The sequence below is a fragment of the Silurus meridionalis genome, chromosome 17 (assembly GCF_014805685.1).
Source record: "Silurus meridionalis isolate SWU-2019-XX chromosome 17, ASM1480568v1, whole genome shotgun sequence".
NCBI lineage: Eukaryota > Metazoa > Chordata > Actinopteri > Siluriformes > Siluridae > Silurus > Silurus meridionalis.
The window spans coordinates 4,033,426-4,049,974 of NC_060900.1; the positions used below are offsets into that span (position 1 = coordinate 4,033,426).

Consider the following 16,549-nt stretch of genomic DNA (forward strand, 5'->3'; position numbering starts at 1 on the left):
GCGCTCTGCGTCTCGTACTGTGAAAGGGTTACATCCGCATGCTAGGCTGAAAGAAAAAAAAGGGAAAAAAAATGCTCAGACACATGGAGAAGCACAAAATCCTGTTGAGCTGAGCTGAGCTGAGATACCCTATGTAGAAGGAGCGCTTCAAGGCACAATTAGGATTTTACGGAAGAAATCCACATTCCTGCACACACAGAAAGTCATCTTTTTATTCTTCTTTAAGCCGCTGTCAACTCACCTCCCTGTCAAGGAGGAACCTGAAGCAGCTTGAGATAGAGGGGAAAAAAAACAAAGCCAAAAATTATGGCATCAAAGCGAACTTCTTTATTTTGGGTAAAAAAAAATATATTTAACCCCCCTAGTGAAGGTTAAGGGGGGAAAAAAGAGAAAGGTATTTCATGTAGAATTTGCTTCCAGTTCATACACTTTAAAGAGGTGGAAAAAAAAAGGAGCATCAGCAGTTTTCAGTGAATCAAGTCAATGAGAGGAAAAGATCTCTAAAAATATTGTGTAGATATCTGTTCCAACAGATAAAATATGAAATGTTGATTAAAAAAAACTTTAATTATGTGAATTTAAAAGCAAAAATGTAAGAAGCATCAGTGGATAAAAAAAAAAAGGTTTGATATATAGCCAATGGTACGAGCAGCTACTGATGCGATTTGATACGACCGACCAGTTTGATTTAATTGAACACAATGCGATTAAATTCAATATGTTACAATGCAAAAAAATATGATGCGATTAAATTCAATATGCTACAGACGGTTCTGGCAAAAATACTCACCTGTGTATAGATAATTATGAATCTTTATTGTCTTGAAAACTTTAGCCAATCAGCACCTTTATAACCTATTTTCTAATTCATTTAATCAAAATATGTAAGAATGAGCACATTTTATCTCAAAGCTCGATAATTTTCCAAAATGTATAGACCAGTGTAATAATTTAATAATTAATAAATAGTCTTTTAGCAGTTTTTTGCACTTTTGTGCCAATGCACTAATGTGAATTGATGAGTCCTACCATCCCTTATATATATATATATATATATATATATATATATATATATATATATATATATATATATATATATATACACAGTACAGACCAAAAGTTTGGACACACCTTCTCATTCAAAGAGTTTTCTTTATTTTCATGACTATGAAAATTGTAGAGTCACACTGAAGGCATCAAGGGCTATTTGACCAAGAAGGAGAGTGATGGGGTGCTGCGCCAGATGACCTGGCCTCCACAGTCATCGGACCTGAACCCCATCGAGATGGTTTAGGGTGAGCTGGACCGCAGAGTGAAGGCAAAGGGCCAACAAGTGCCAAGCATCTCGGGAACTCCTTCAAGACTGTTGGAAGACCATTTCAGGTGACTACCTCTTGAAGCTCATCAAGAGAATGCCAAGAGTGTGCAAAGCAGTAATCAAAGCAAAAGGTGGCTACTTTGAAGAACCTAGAATATGACATTTTTCAGTTGTTTCACACTTTTTTGTTATGTATATAATTCCATATATAATTCCACGTGTTAATTCATAGTTTTGATGCCTTCAGTGTGAATCTACAATTTTCATAGTCATGAAAATAAAGAAAACTCTTTAAATGAGAAGGTGTGTCCAAATTTTGGTCTGTACTGTATATATATATATATATATATATATATATATATATATATATATATATATATATATATATATATATATATATATATGACATATGCTGTTGGATGTAACTAATCTTAAATCAGAAAAATCAAAATTTTTGCTAGTTCAAATTACTGTGAAGTTGTGGTATGTTTTCTAGTCAAGTGTACAGGAGGACTAACTTAAATACCCAACTGACTGTAATCTTTAAAACCATGGTGAGCAGAAAAGCATCTCAAAACTCTTTCAATTCGAAGCAGAAAGATGTTTTCCAGCAGCAGTCCTCCATATTGAGTTCCACTAGTACCAGCTATAAAAAGTAATCTAAAGTTAACCAACACTGTGCAGTTTGTAAAACTGGGACATTTGCAAAAACATCCAGTATCAGTAAACCTACTGTAGATGTGGCCTTCTGCTGTGCACATGAGTGGATAATCCATGTATAGGCAGGTGTACAGGTGGGCTACATTTTTAAAATGCTTACAAAACAATTTTTTTTTTTTGGAGAAGCTGTTTTTGAATATTGTTAATAAATTTAATATTCATTTATGAAAGATAAGAAATAAATATTTTTGAATACATTCTACAGTCATAACTGAATGACACATTCTGAATCCTTTACCTTAAGAAATCAGTTTGCATTTTAACCTAAAAGAAATGCAATGCAAATCTAGAAAAGCGCTGCAGGGATACTGACAGATATACTGATATGCAATGCATCGAGTCCGAGTCTAAAGTTTGTAACGTGAATCAGAGATAAAGGAGAAACTCCTCTTAATTGCTTCTCTTGCTAACAGACCTGCTTTTATGTCGATGTCCTTTGGCATGATTTTCAGCTCAATGATTTAGATGGGCTGCTGATGAACAGCTGCAGAGAAACCAAACAAAGCTTTTGTGAAATAATGTATGCGCTGAAAGAAGGATGTGGGGGATGATTTCAGCTCGATTCAGGTTCAATAGATTAAAATATATTGGTTTAAGTAGCTATAATTAATGCACTGATAGGCATGCCTTTAAACGCCAGGCAAAATGCATAGATAGATAGATAGATAGATAGATAGATAGATAGATAGATAGATAGATAGATAGACAGACAGACAGACAGACAGACAGACAGACAGACAGACAGACAGACAGATAGATAGATAGATAGATAGATAGATAGATAGATAGATAGATAGATAGAAGTTTTTACTTGTGGAACGTAGTTAGAATCAGGGTTCACAGACGTGAGGATTCAAGATTTAAGATTTTTCTCTTTTTTTTCAACTTTACATTTCATTGCAAGTTGTCCCCTGCATATAACTGTGTTTGTGGCAAATAAAAAATCTTAAATCTTGACTCCAAAGCGCTAGCATTAACCGCTAGCCACTTCCTTGTTAGCGGCTAACGCTAGCACTATGGATTCTTAAGCGTTTTATGCCCAGCTTCAAGAATTTCTCTTGCAAGGACAAAATCCTGACAATTCCACATACTGAGAGAGTAAATGAATGAAGGATGGAAGGAATGAAATTAGCAGAACAGTGAAGTAGATTCTTTAGAAAATTCAATATTAAACACACACACACACACACACACACACACACACACACACACACACACACTTATTTTCACATCTGTATTACCCAAATGGGGGTCTAATAAATTTGAACTATTTAATACTTTTTTTCCATGTATTTAATCAATTTAATTTATGCCAATTTAATTGATTTCTCAATGAAATCAATATAATAAAATGCATATTATTTTTTTTTATTTAATTAATTTTTTAAATATTAATTTACATTATTTTATTTAACCTATATATATATATATATATATATATATATATATATATATATATATATATATATATATATATATATATATACCTGACACTGTGCTAGAAAAGGTCCCAGTGCAGTACAATTGTTATATGGACACATCAGAAAAATAAGACAATATCCAGTGATTGTGGACATTAAACCAAAGCAGCAGTGTGCTCTTTGGGCATTTACTATGTTTGGACATTGTCATTTCAAGTGTCTGCACTAGATGCCCTGAGGAGATTTAAAAAAACATATTTCTTCTGTCTCTGACCATTTTATCACTAGGCATCGTTTTGTTATATCCGAAAGGTTAAACCCATCTACAGTAAGTGAAAGAGCTGTGCATCTTTACGACAGACAGCAAATTAAACTAAACTCAGCAGTCGTGTTTTTTCTGTGGAGGAGAAAAAATAAGAAGTGGAGAAAAAAGTATATAATATGGTGAATTTTAGGGATGTTTGTGCTTTATTTAATTCTATTGCACATTAAAACAGATCTCTTCATCAGAATTTTAATACTGTGGTTTCTTTTTTTTGGGGCAGGCATGGGTGCAAAAAGCTTTTTATCTCCATTTCCTTAATATGCATTAATGCATTTGTGTTTATTTTTTTCAAAATTTTATAACAAGTAACTACTTTTTTTGTAATATAAATCACACAATAGCATTCAGGTCTGGCTGTATTTATTTTATCTCCATAGGTTTAATTTGAAGTGGCTGCTGAAGAGCTCCACTGTATTGGCAAAGGTTTTCCAGAAAGTTTCCCATTCCAGATTCTTTCCTGCCATTGGTGTTATAATAATCTCCATGGTAATATGAGAAGGCTTTCCAATAGATTTTGTTGGGATATTGTTTGAGCATTAGTAGGGTCAGGAACTGATGTTTTGTGAGGAGGTCTGGGGTGCAGTCTGTTTCAGGTCATTACAAAGGTGTTTAAAGGGGTCCGTGCAGGACACACGACTTCAAAAACCACATAAGAAAGTCATGGTCACTTGTGTGAATACACTGTATTTTCCATATTCCGCATAAACATTTCAGAAAAAGCCAATACATTTTTTTTTTCTTTTTAAACCACAAAATCTGCTTTCCCCAAAATGTCAGACTACTGATTTGTGATTTAGTGAACTGTGATTATATCTGACAGAACATTGAATTCAGCACGATTATTTAATCCAATAATCCAATCCACAGTCTAGCCCTAACCATAAGTAAAAATTGAGCTCCATTGTGGACTTGTGCCTCGACCCTGTGCTCTCTATTGTCAGTGAGACAAGAAAACTTCCCTTCGCAACACAAATAACCAAAAAAAGTTTTATAACTATTCACTTCCTCCATATTTGCTATCAGCCCTAAACATAATCCAGTTCAAATCCAGGAAAGGAATGAACATTCTGATAGAAGCATTAAAAAAACTCCAGAAAACTCTCACTAGAGATACGGGAAACTGAGAGAAGGTTTATTGATGGAAAATAAAACAACAGAGAGAGAGCAACAGTTGGAGTGCAGCTTTAAAGACAATAAAAAAAGTAACACCCAGCTCAGCAGGGTAGAAAGGAGGCTATGTATAGTAAAAGCAAGCTAACTTCTGCCCACTTGTCTTCTTTAGACGGATGCAAAAAATAAAAAAATAAAAAACGTCCACATGATGTTGCAAGTCGTTGTGTTTTGTGGGGGAAGAGGAACAGAAAAGCATCTCAGTCACTTCAGGGTAATGCAAATGACTCTAATATGTTAAGAAGATTAAAGTGGATAAATGTCGAGATAGAATTTATTATTTTTTTATTTTTTGGAAAGGCACATAAACCTCTAGTGTTTTTTATTTCGGAGGTGGGAGGGGTGGATGTACGTGAGTCAGCTCAGGATAATCGACGTGCAAAAAAACCCCAAAACAAAAACAAACGCTGCACGATTGGCTGAGAGAAACTGGGCTTATTTGAGATTTTGTATTTTAAGCTTCTCGGATGTAAGACCGTCCTACTTCTTTCTTACGATTTTCTTTTAAAACCACCCCTCAGGACAACAAAGAAGCTCCCCGGCAGACACGGGTCACAATTCCTTCACACTTCCTTTCCTGAATTAGGTTTGGTTGTCTATCTAAACTTGCGTCAAAAGCGTTCTCACTTTTTTTTTTTTTCTCAGTCGTCGTTCCAAAAAACCCGATCACCCACCCTAGTCTGGAAACTGAAATCGAAATCCAGAATTTCATAAAGCTGTATAGAATTTACGGTTTAAGGCACCAAAATTAACTTGAAATAAACTTTGAGTGTCGCTTGCTCATTGAATCTGAGGATTTGTTGAGTCGAGTTATACGACTTCCTGCTGAGTGTTGGTTAAAAAAAAAAAAACTCAGAGATTCACAGACGCCACTGCAGCGAAATCTGCGAGTGTGCAAAATCGGAAAAGGAGAAACGAAACAAAAGATCGCAAACGGATTAAGACGTGACGCTCGTAACATTTTCACGATTTCCAACGATGTCTGCTCCGTCTCTTATCATGCGTCGCATACCGTTTGAGGAACAAAGCGAGGCGAGATCGGAGTTCGCCTTCAAACAGGAAATCGTCACATGCACATATGAGAGACACGAGGAATTGTGCATGAAAAAGTTTGGGATCAGAAACAACCTGTTGTCTCACGCCTCATTCCTTTGGTTAATGCTTCAAATTGGATTGCGATTGGTTGATCTGAAAGGCAGGCCGAAAAAAAAAAAAAACACCCCAAAGGCCTTTTGGATTTCTGTGAATTGTTATAGGATGCATGATGATACCCAGGTTTTATATATTATGTGGTACAAAAAGCTTTAGACGCCCCTTCACACCTGCTAGTCAGCTTGCTGAACCTATTCCACATGGTATATGCTGTAATTATTCAAACCAACGGCAATGCCAACAAAAAAGGGAACAAAGACGCAACCTCAAACATTGGCAATGTAATGTAGATATTATGATATTATGATAAGTCAGCTTTTCCGGGATTCGTGGATATTGTGATATAATAAAAAAAAAATAAAATTTTGGATAAATATTAAGATACTTGTCTTGAAACTGGATGCCATGATATTTTTGTATCATATCCCAAGTTGGATTGATGTAAAAATTGATTTGGGAGAAATAACCTGGAGTTCATCCAATCACAGAGGACATGAAGATCAGACTAAACAAGTTATTTGGAAATCATATAACTAATCAACAGATATCTGCTTTATGTCAAGTCAGGAATGAGTTTAGTCATTTATTCAATTCCATTGAATTCAGTTTTATGTCTATAGTTCACAATGGACATGTCTCAAAGCAGCTTTCCAGAAAAACATCCACTTATATTTAAATGTACACACCACTTTAAGGCCACCGATGAGGCATAACATTGTGACCACCTGCCTAATATTGTGTTGTTCCCCCTTTTGCTGCCAAAACAGTCCTGAACCCTCGAGCATTAACAGCATTATGTTCTTCAGCAGTTTGAGCTACAGGAGCTCGTTTGTTGGATCGGACCACACGGGCAATGTGTGTCAATGAGCCTTGGCTTCCCATGGTTCATCACTGTTCCATCCTTGGACCACTTTTGTTAGATACTGACCACTGCAGACCAGGAACATCCTACGATAGCTGGAGTTTTGGAGATGCTCCGCCTTGACAATGGCTTAAAGAAACACACCAGGGTTGAATTCTGCATATTTTTGAAAGCATCATTTTCAGACCAGGTGATCATACAATCTATAATAAAGAAGATTTTTGAAAAATCTGAATTTTATTATTAAGACTGAACTTGTGCGAGCAATATTCACATTTTTTCAGGACTTCCCATTTTTTTGTCAAAACCACCAACCTGTCAATCTGAATCACACTTTAGATCTGGGACATCATCATCACCGAATTCATCCCTTTCGAACAGCAGCATATTTACGGCTTAACTCGTCTATACAGGCACGAAAAGTCGTTCAAATACGATTGGGCAAATCCCCCTAAACAGCTTGAATCCGAGTGACATTTTGTCCTCATTTCTGCAACAGTTCTGCCAGATATGATCCATCATCTCCAGTTAACGCAAGTGTTAATTACTTAGGCTGCTTGAGCCTGGCTCCCGATGCTCTGCGCTCAAGCAATTCTCCAACAAATGCTCGACAGTTTCCAGGCTTCGTATAAATAGAAATTTAATTTCTGTATGTTTATCTGACATCTTCAGTAGCAAAGGCATATTCCTGGGCGAATTGATTATTGCCTCTGTGAACTTCAAAATACCCTCCACTCGAAGCGGGCACGGAGACCACAAGCCGCTCCTTTCACGAGGTTCATGCAGGTTTACGCAAAGACGTATTCTTAACCATTTATTCTCAGGCTTTTTCAACGTCAACCACATCATCTCATTTTGCACACCCCCACACTAATCTTAAGGGCATGTCAAAACACACTTTCACAAACAGATGTGTCTTTCACAGACTCTAATAAATGATGTTTTAAGACCAACTGTTGTGCATTGTATCATAACAGTGAAAGCTACGTCTCGGTTACAGGAAGACCAGCTGGAGCTGAGATAGCTAGCTGCTTTATTTAGTCTTAAACTAACACAAAAAAACGTATATTAAAATAAAAACGAGCAATGAAACAAAAGAAGAATAGAGATCAAGGTGTAGTTTGTGAGGAAACGTAGATGTCTAGGGAATTGAATTAGCTGGAAGGAAGGATGAGATGGCGAAAGAGTCAAAGAGTTATTTAACTGATCGACAAATTTCAAGTCACTCATTTGGGTCCTTGTTTTAGAAAAAAAAAAAGGAAAGGGTTTCAGACTTTCTATAGGTTATTAAGTTTATTTAAATTCGTTTTCGCAAAACGAAAGAGTTGTTTCGGCTGCAAAAACAGTGTTTGACAGCGCAATCAGGGGGCACCAATGCAAAAGATATGCAGTTCATGTATTACATACAGCCAGGATTATATCAGGAATGGATGAGGATGGGTTCCCTTTGGAGTCTGGTTTCTTCTCAAGGGTTCTTTCTCATGCCATCTCAGGAAGGATTTCTTTCCACGGTCGTCACTGGCTGTACGTATAATTATGATGAACAAACTTAAAGGTACTAAACTAATAAACCCTTTCATACAACTTTTTATAACCTCGTTATCTCTGTAAAGCTGCTCTGAGACAGGGTCCATTGTAAAAGTGTCTCAAATAAAACTTAATGGAATTGAATGGAATCGAAAGTGATAGGATTCCATCGTGTTCCATCACCCAGCACTTTGTAAAGAAGCGATCGGATTTAGCTGGACCTTCACCAATTTGAGAACCATTTTGGAAGTTTAAAAGCTGAAAATTTGAAAGTTTTTTAAAGGTCACTCAGCAACAAAACAAACATTAAACCACCTATTTCATAATGTTCCCTAATTGTTTATGTCCATGTCTCAGAAAACCCAGCTGGAAATCTTGTCTTTGCTTCGGTAGGCATTTTGAAACCCACAGAAATTGTGTGATTTGGATGTCGTTTCCCAGCAACAGGAACACATTGTCAGTTAAAATCCAGCATGAAAGGCAGGTTGTTATACTACAGAAAAACAATAACGAAGTCAGGATAAAGAGCTTCTGTAAGATCAGGAGAAGACACAAAATTGTTGGCAGGTCCAACCAGAAGCAGCTACAAAGCTGCAGGACTGGTAAAGTGTCTTGAGGGGGTACGGATCAAAATTCTGGAAGAAGGTCAAACCCCTACACAGACCTCTGAACCGTGTTTCAGTCCTTGACTTGCTGAACTAGCTGAAACCAAAAGAACTTGAATCTAACCTCACTGAAGTGTTAATGCTTTGTCAGAATTTGGTTTCCAGGAGGAATATAGAAATGCAGAATATATTCAATGGTCAGCTGAAATCAAAGGATGAGGAAATCGGCATTCTGTTAATTCTACATCTAATGGAATACCACTGAATGCACAGTCCTAATCTGGAAATAACATATTCGAGATTATTATTATTAGTAGAGAACTTCTAACAATGGACATTGTGTTAAAGCAGCTTTATGGAGATGAAGGGGTTATAAAATGATGTATTATAAAATAAGTTTGGTTTCTTATTGTAAGTTTGCAGCACCGTTTCTAATCATAAGCAAACTAGGCGGTCACCTAGGGCGCAACCAGCTGGGGACGCCAGAGAGCGTCCCCTGCCCTGCTTCCACCTTTGCGAGTTTTAAAATTAAATTACATGCACGTCATTTGTCTTAAGCCCATGGCGCTAATCATATGGAACCATTGAACACTTTAAATTACCTTAAACTATAGGGACAAACGTATTGGGACACGTGATCTTTTCTACAATATGTGGTTCTTCTCCTGTAAGTTTGTACCTATTGAGTGAGCCAGTGGCGACTGAGGAAAGGAAAGGAGAAACTCCCTGAGATGGCATGAGGAATAAGCTTTTAGAGGAACTAGACACAAAAGTCTATGTCGTTGTTTCCTGGTGAGCTTGGGTGATCTGGACTTGTGATCATTTATAATAAAATGATATATAATTAAAAAAAAACATGCATTCTCTTAAAATTATTTAAAAAAATTACATTGTGAATTGTAGCTCAGTGGGTAAAGGTATTAGACTCTGGATTGGAAGGTCACAATTTTAAATCCCAGCACCACCAAGCTGCCATTGCTTGTACAATTCCCTTACTGCTCAACTGCCCAATCGTAATAAATGTATGCCAAAATGCCATAAATGAAAACCAATATATAATACTGTAGGACTAAAATCCGATAACCATGGTGTCAGCCTTCCGTGTAATATCTATCTATCCAACGCAATCATGTAACATTACTGATTCTAAATTATGGAAATGACATGGCAACCAAAGTCCACTATCTCCAATGATTATGAATAACCACTTAACTGTTGTAATTTATTACCGTGCTACACATAACATCTTGCTGAAAAATCCACTTCCACTTATCGTCACAGTACTTAGTTAAAGCTCCACTTTGCACATTATGCTTTTATCACTTACACGTAGAGCTTTTATCAGTAAATATTATAAAATGAACAAAACCAGCGGAGTACTTTCGACATTCTATGGATATCTAAAGGATATGTTCTACAAGAACAGAAGCCGAATGTGCAGGAAACAGAAGCCCTGGGCTACTGATAGAAAGAAAAAAAAAGAAGAGAAAAAAAACACAGGCAGGAACACAAGTGAAGAGGTAAGGGAAAAGGGCAGGAGCAAAATGAGGGAGGCAAAAATGAGCACATGGAAGAGGTCAGAGCTACATGGAAAGAGAGATGGAAAGCGGGAATCTGTGATGGAGGTCAAAGCTCAAATGTTACTGGTACATGAAGTTTCACTGCTGACGAATCTTCGGGGATATACAAGAAGTGCCGTGCGATGGGGTGAATTTGCATAACTGTCTATAGAGCTAATATGGTTGTTATGGTCTGTGAGGAAAATGTATTCAAACGGTTCCGTAAAAAATATGCACAATAAAGCTATGCTAGAAAGAAGGTTACTCTGAATGGGTCTACACCAACCAGGCATTACGTTATGGCCACCGATCAGACATTATGACCATTTACATTTACATTTGCGGCATTTAGCAGACCACCTGCCTAATATTGTGTCGGTCCCCCTTTTTGTTGACATAACACTTCTGACCCGTCGCGAATTAACAGCATGAACTTCTTCAGCAGTTTGAGCTACTAAGGCTCGTCTGTTGGATCGGACTACACGGGCCAGACGTCGCTCCCCACGTGCATCAATAAAACTCGGGCGCCCACGACCCTGTCGCCGGTTCACCGCCGTTCCTTCCTTGGACCACTTTTGATAGATACAGACCGGGAACATCCCACAAGAACTGCAGTTTTGAAGACGCTCTGACCCAGACGTCTGGACATCACAATTTGGCCCTTGTCAAACTCGCTGAATTGTTCATGCTTCTAACACGTCATCTTTGAGGACCAAATGTTCACTTGCTGCCTAATAAATCCCACCCACAAACAGGTGCCATGATGAAGAGATAATCAGAGTTATTTATAATGTTATAATGTCAGAATGTTATGCCTGGTCGAGGTATACTGTACTGTAGGTTTCTGAATCAGCACCGATCAGACTGAAAGGCTAAAGCGCCGCTGCATCAGTTTATTTCGGGAGAGACGAAGCCGTGGCTTTGACTAAAGTTAATTGAAAACAACAACACAACCTCAGCATGGTGTAAAAAGGCAACATAGCTGCTAAAAGCATCAGCAAATCATTTCCTACTTCATAGCCCCAAAAACAGAGGTGGAAAGTTATGCAATTCCGGCAATTATTTTCTTTTTTCGTATCAGACTGAAGTCAAAAGCAAAATAAATCCCATCAAACTAAAAGCAGCTAGAGAACAGGATTGACTGGAAATGTAAAAGGATCTCATTTCAATATGAAATAAATTCGATTATCATTATCAAGTTGTTCCTGTTGGATTTTTTCGTTTGTTTTGCTGTTGTTATTTTCCCTTTAATTGAGGCCCAGCAGTGAAAGACCCTCCAGAAATCCTGCATGGGTGGACGTGTGGGTTTCCCTGGGAAAGACACGCAGGGTCTTCCGGAAAGGAACCCCACCTTCGGATGGCAGATAGTATACGCCGTGCCAGTGCCAAGGTAGCGTGGGTGAGTGGGCAGCAGTGCACCGAGACGACTAGCAGCCGTGGGCACTGCCAGGCTTAGCGATGAAACTGCTGCCCGTGTCGTAATCATAGGCAGGAAGGAAGAAAAAAAAAAAAGCGGAGATTCACTAAAACAGAAAAAGAAGGGGGGGTGCATTCAAATCCTCTCTCTCTGAACGCCCCCACACAGGTTTAAGCAGAGCGTATAAAATCATTCACAGAGACACAGAGAGAGAAAGAGAGAGAGAGAGAAACATAGGAAGACAGAAAAGGAGCTCAAGCGAGAAAAGATACAGAGGTAGCGGTTAATACAGCTACCTCAGAAGATCGCATCCTGGCACTTCGAATTACTGTAATGGTATAAAAAACCTTATCTCTGCTAAGAAGCAAATAAAACAGCCGTGCTGACAGAGGTCTTCAGAATCTCTGGAGACTTTTGACAGCCCTCGGGTACTGGCATCTAAAAAAAACGATTTCAGTGAAAGGCAACCAGTAAACGACCCACAAAAACCAGCACCAGTAAAAATGAAAAAAAATGGGAAAGAGTCTTGAGACTTTTAAGTATAAAAAAAGCTTTCAAACTGAATCTACATTTCAGCCAGCATTAACACTTCCACCTCGTACCAATTCCAAGTCTGTTCACAACATTCAGGACATTGACTTCAGTGCCAGTCTTGGCTGGAAGTCCTCGGACTTGAACTTGAAAGCACTGCGATGACGACAAACCGTCCTCTATTTGCTATACGAAGTGAGACGTATCAACATGTTAATCGATGCGAATGTTTTCTGGCCATCTGATCCAGTTCTATTTCTGTTCTGAGTGCTGAGCTCCGAGCTGAGGAGCTGTAATCTCACAGAGCATGTTATATCTCCTAAATGACTGAACTGCTTTCGTTTAATCCAAATGCTGATTGTTCTAGGCCTTGAGATGAAGACTAGAGGAACACACTATATGTCTGTGGGCGATGCGATTCCTATCTCGATGCGTAGACAACGATATTATACATTAAAGATACATATGGAGCAGCTACTGATGCCATGCGATACGATTCCCCGCATTACGATGCAGTGCGATCCGATTTAACACAACGTGATTCAAAGCAATACGATGCAATGGAAAAATACAGTACAGTATGATGCTATGCAATTTAAAATGGTACAGATAATTCGCTTATATCTTCAGACAGACCAGAAGTGCCTTCTGACTTCTAACGCATGGCCCTTTCACAAACACGCTTTTATAGTGCAAAAAAAGGAAAAACTGATGTGGAAGATGCAGCTCTACCTCTGCCATGTTAATCTGTATTCTATGTCAGCGGTCCCCAACCTTTTTTGTGCCACGGACCGGATTAATGCCAGACAATATTTTCATGGACCCGCCTTTAAGGTGTGGCGGATAAATACAACGAAATAAATTGAAACAACCATAAAAACTGGTATTTTCTATATATAACAATAAACGTGAATCCACTGTGTTGTTTTTTGTTAATTTTTCTCGCTTGGGGGTTTGAATTTAGCGGTAATGTATTATGTGTTAGCGAGTTCCCTGGTGGTCTAGTGGTTAGGAGGCAGCGCTCTCACTGCTGCAGCCCGAGTTTGATCGCGGTCAGGGAACCAACCCCAGCCATTAAGGTTGCACAAGCCTTAGTGCCGGTTCCAAGCCCGGGTAAATGGGGAGGGTTGCGTTAGGAAGGGCATCCATCCTAAAAAACGTGCCAAATCAAACATGTGGCGACCCCTAATGGGAGAAGCCGAAAGATTGGTCGAGGTATTATGTGTTAGCGGCTGGAGCATCTCCTTTAAGAAGGTAGCGGATGGAGGTAAGACATGTGATCGAGGCATCATGACATGCATCAAGAGTGACAGATGTGGCGGAGAGAATCCGCTCATTTTCCAAAATAAAACATCGTTCAAAATCAGATAATAAATAAAATGAAAATAATTTAAGTTTTGTATTCTTTCTTTTCGGTACCAATTGACCAATTGCCCAGGGGTTAGGGACCATTGATCTATGTGACTTTCAGGACGCACCCCGGTCTCCGTAGTGTTGCGATACGTCATATTTACGAAGCAGCAGCGGTGCTGAGAGAGAACGCGCTCAAGAAACGGTTTAGCGAAGAAAAATCGATCTATATATCAAATATTGGTCCCAAATTATTGGTCACTTTGTAAATAATACAAGTAAGTATAGTGCACCTAAAAATTATTATTTAGAAATAAATCAATTTTTACAAAAAAATACAGTGCATCATGACACAAAGGCCAACTTGCCGATCGTTTTGTTTACAAAAAACGTGTTTTATTTTTGTGATTTTTTTTTTTTACACAAATTTAAAGAAGAGTTAACATCTATTGTCCCTCATACTTCATTAAATGGAACATTTTACAGTACACTGGAGCTAAAACGCTTGTTTTTACAATGAATCAAAAGCAAATCGAATGAATTACATAACTCAAGCTATTGTGGTTAGAAATGTGTAATGATTCAGTAATTCATAAAAAATGAAAGGAAAATATGTCATACATTATATTATGATTGACAGCCTATAGGTACCTGATCTATGCATTGCCTATCGAATGAGAACGCATTTAAAATGCTAATACCTCCTTCCTGTGTATGTCAGGAGCACAATTATTTGAGAACACACAAAACCACACAATCAAAACCATTGAACTGCACTGGAAATGCTTCTATAGCTTTTTTTTAACAAAAGCCAACAGCGAGGGAGCAACCTAAATCCTGTAATTTCACTGTCTATGTCAGATCAGAGCGTCAGATTCACTGTGAAAAACCGCCAACTGACAAAAGTCATTTTTATTATCTCTGTGCGTCAAAGATATTTGAGGATTTGAAACATGGCACAAGCGGAACACCACAAGTGTTGGTACACAGTATGCTGCCAATTATCTGTTCCCCAAACTGAGAACATGTGGTATCATTGCAAGAGACAAACCAAGAGATTTTAACAAGGATTTAATACATTACCATGACTGCTAAGAATTACACACACTTCATTTACTGTTGTTGTTTTTTGTTTTTTTTCCTGGCATATGATCAAACCTGGAGTAGCTTCTTCTTGTTTTGTTTGAAAGACATTTCAGAAGTTTTAGATTAGAGAAAAGATGTGTGATGGAGGAGAATGATCGTTTTGGCAAATGACTGCACTTTACATGTTGGCGTGTAACAAATGCGTTGCGACGCTTGGATTAAACTGCGTCTCTCTTTCGGAAATTCACATCGGAGGGATATCGCTGGAAATGACTATTGCTCCTTAAGGAAAATATAAAACTATCCATGTGTTTAACAATTGTTATCAAACGCATTAAATGTTCCGTCTTTCCGGGTGTTTTGTTATTCCTTTACAGCTGAAGTCTCTTGTCGCTTTCCTTCTGCTGTTCAGTTGTGTTTTAGATCTTTTCTTCTGTCAAGTTCTCACTTTGGTTTAATTTGACACTGTTCAAAAACTTCCTTTCTAAAAAAAAGTGTGTTCTATAATAAGTTCTGCGTTTTCTAAAGTAGACAATTTACCTCCTGACAATTATAACAAACTCTAATTACTCATTCGGGCAGTTGTCGCTGAACATTGATTAAAAAGTTGGTCAGGCTGGTGTCTTGGCCAGCTGTTGCTTACAGGTTCCTTATTACTTCACTTATGTGACTAAATGGATGTTTAAGATTTTCTCGTTGTCTTGTTGCTGTGGTATTTTGTTGAAACTACATATCTAGGAGTGTGTAGCTTGGCCAGACATTGGAATCACACTTTGGATATTACTTCTACTATTTGGCCCGCAGTCTACATATAGCCTGTCGAGTGTTTACAAAATTCTTCTAAATACTGCATTGATTTTGCCTTCATCGTTTTTACATGCAGATATTTAGTCTTCATGTAATTGCCATTGAATTGGCTTTAACAATAAAAGGAACAAAGAAAAGTCCGATCAAAGGTCGGATGTCTTATTTGCCAAGAAGAAATAAACAATATCGGCTGCCACTTTTCCACAAATTGAATACATTCGATGCAAACGAAGACTAGTAAAAACTTTCTTTACCTTTCTTTTAGTTCATGGGGTATTCATTAGGTATTTCCCCTCCAACCGCTCCTAGCCCTGGTCTGTGTAAAACCCAGTGTGACCCTCATTCCAAAAAGTTTGCCCACCCCTGGGCTACAGTGTTTTTCTTTCCATTCAAATGCAAGGTGATGAAATGCTTTACTAGTACCTAAAAATCAACCTAAATAGGACAAGGCCTGATTCGCAAGTTGGTTCAACACTAAGAACCATCACAAATGTGTGTAAGACGAGAACACGAGATTAAAACTGTGGTTCGCTTATGCTTAAATTTAGCAATCCAACCTGTGGCTACAGAAGTGAGCAACATTATGGCAACATTGAAACCCAAACGCATTAAGAACCATAAACGCATCATGACATGAAAAATCGCCTGTTATTGAAAGTGTAAAACATCAGCTAGTACCATGAATCACAGTGTATCACA

General features: G+C 38.0%; 1 protein-coding gene across 1 annotated transcript in view; it reads right to left on the reverse strand.

Moving 5' to 3' along the window:
- Positions 1-16,549, reverse strand: part of LOC124399455 (phosphatidylethanolamine-binding protein 4) — a 109,820-nt gene that overhangs the window by 87,637 nt on the left and 5,634 nt on the right. The gene's annotated exons all lie outside the window — the stretch shown is intronic.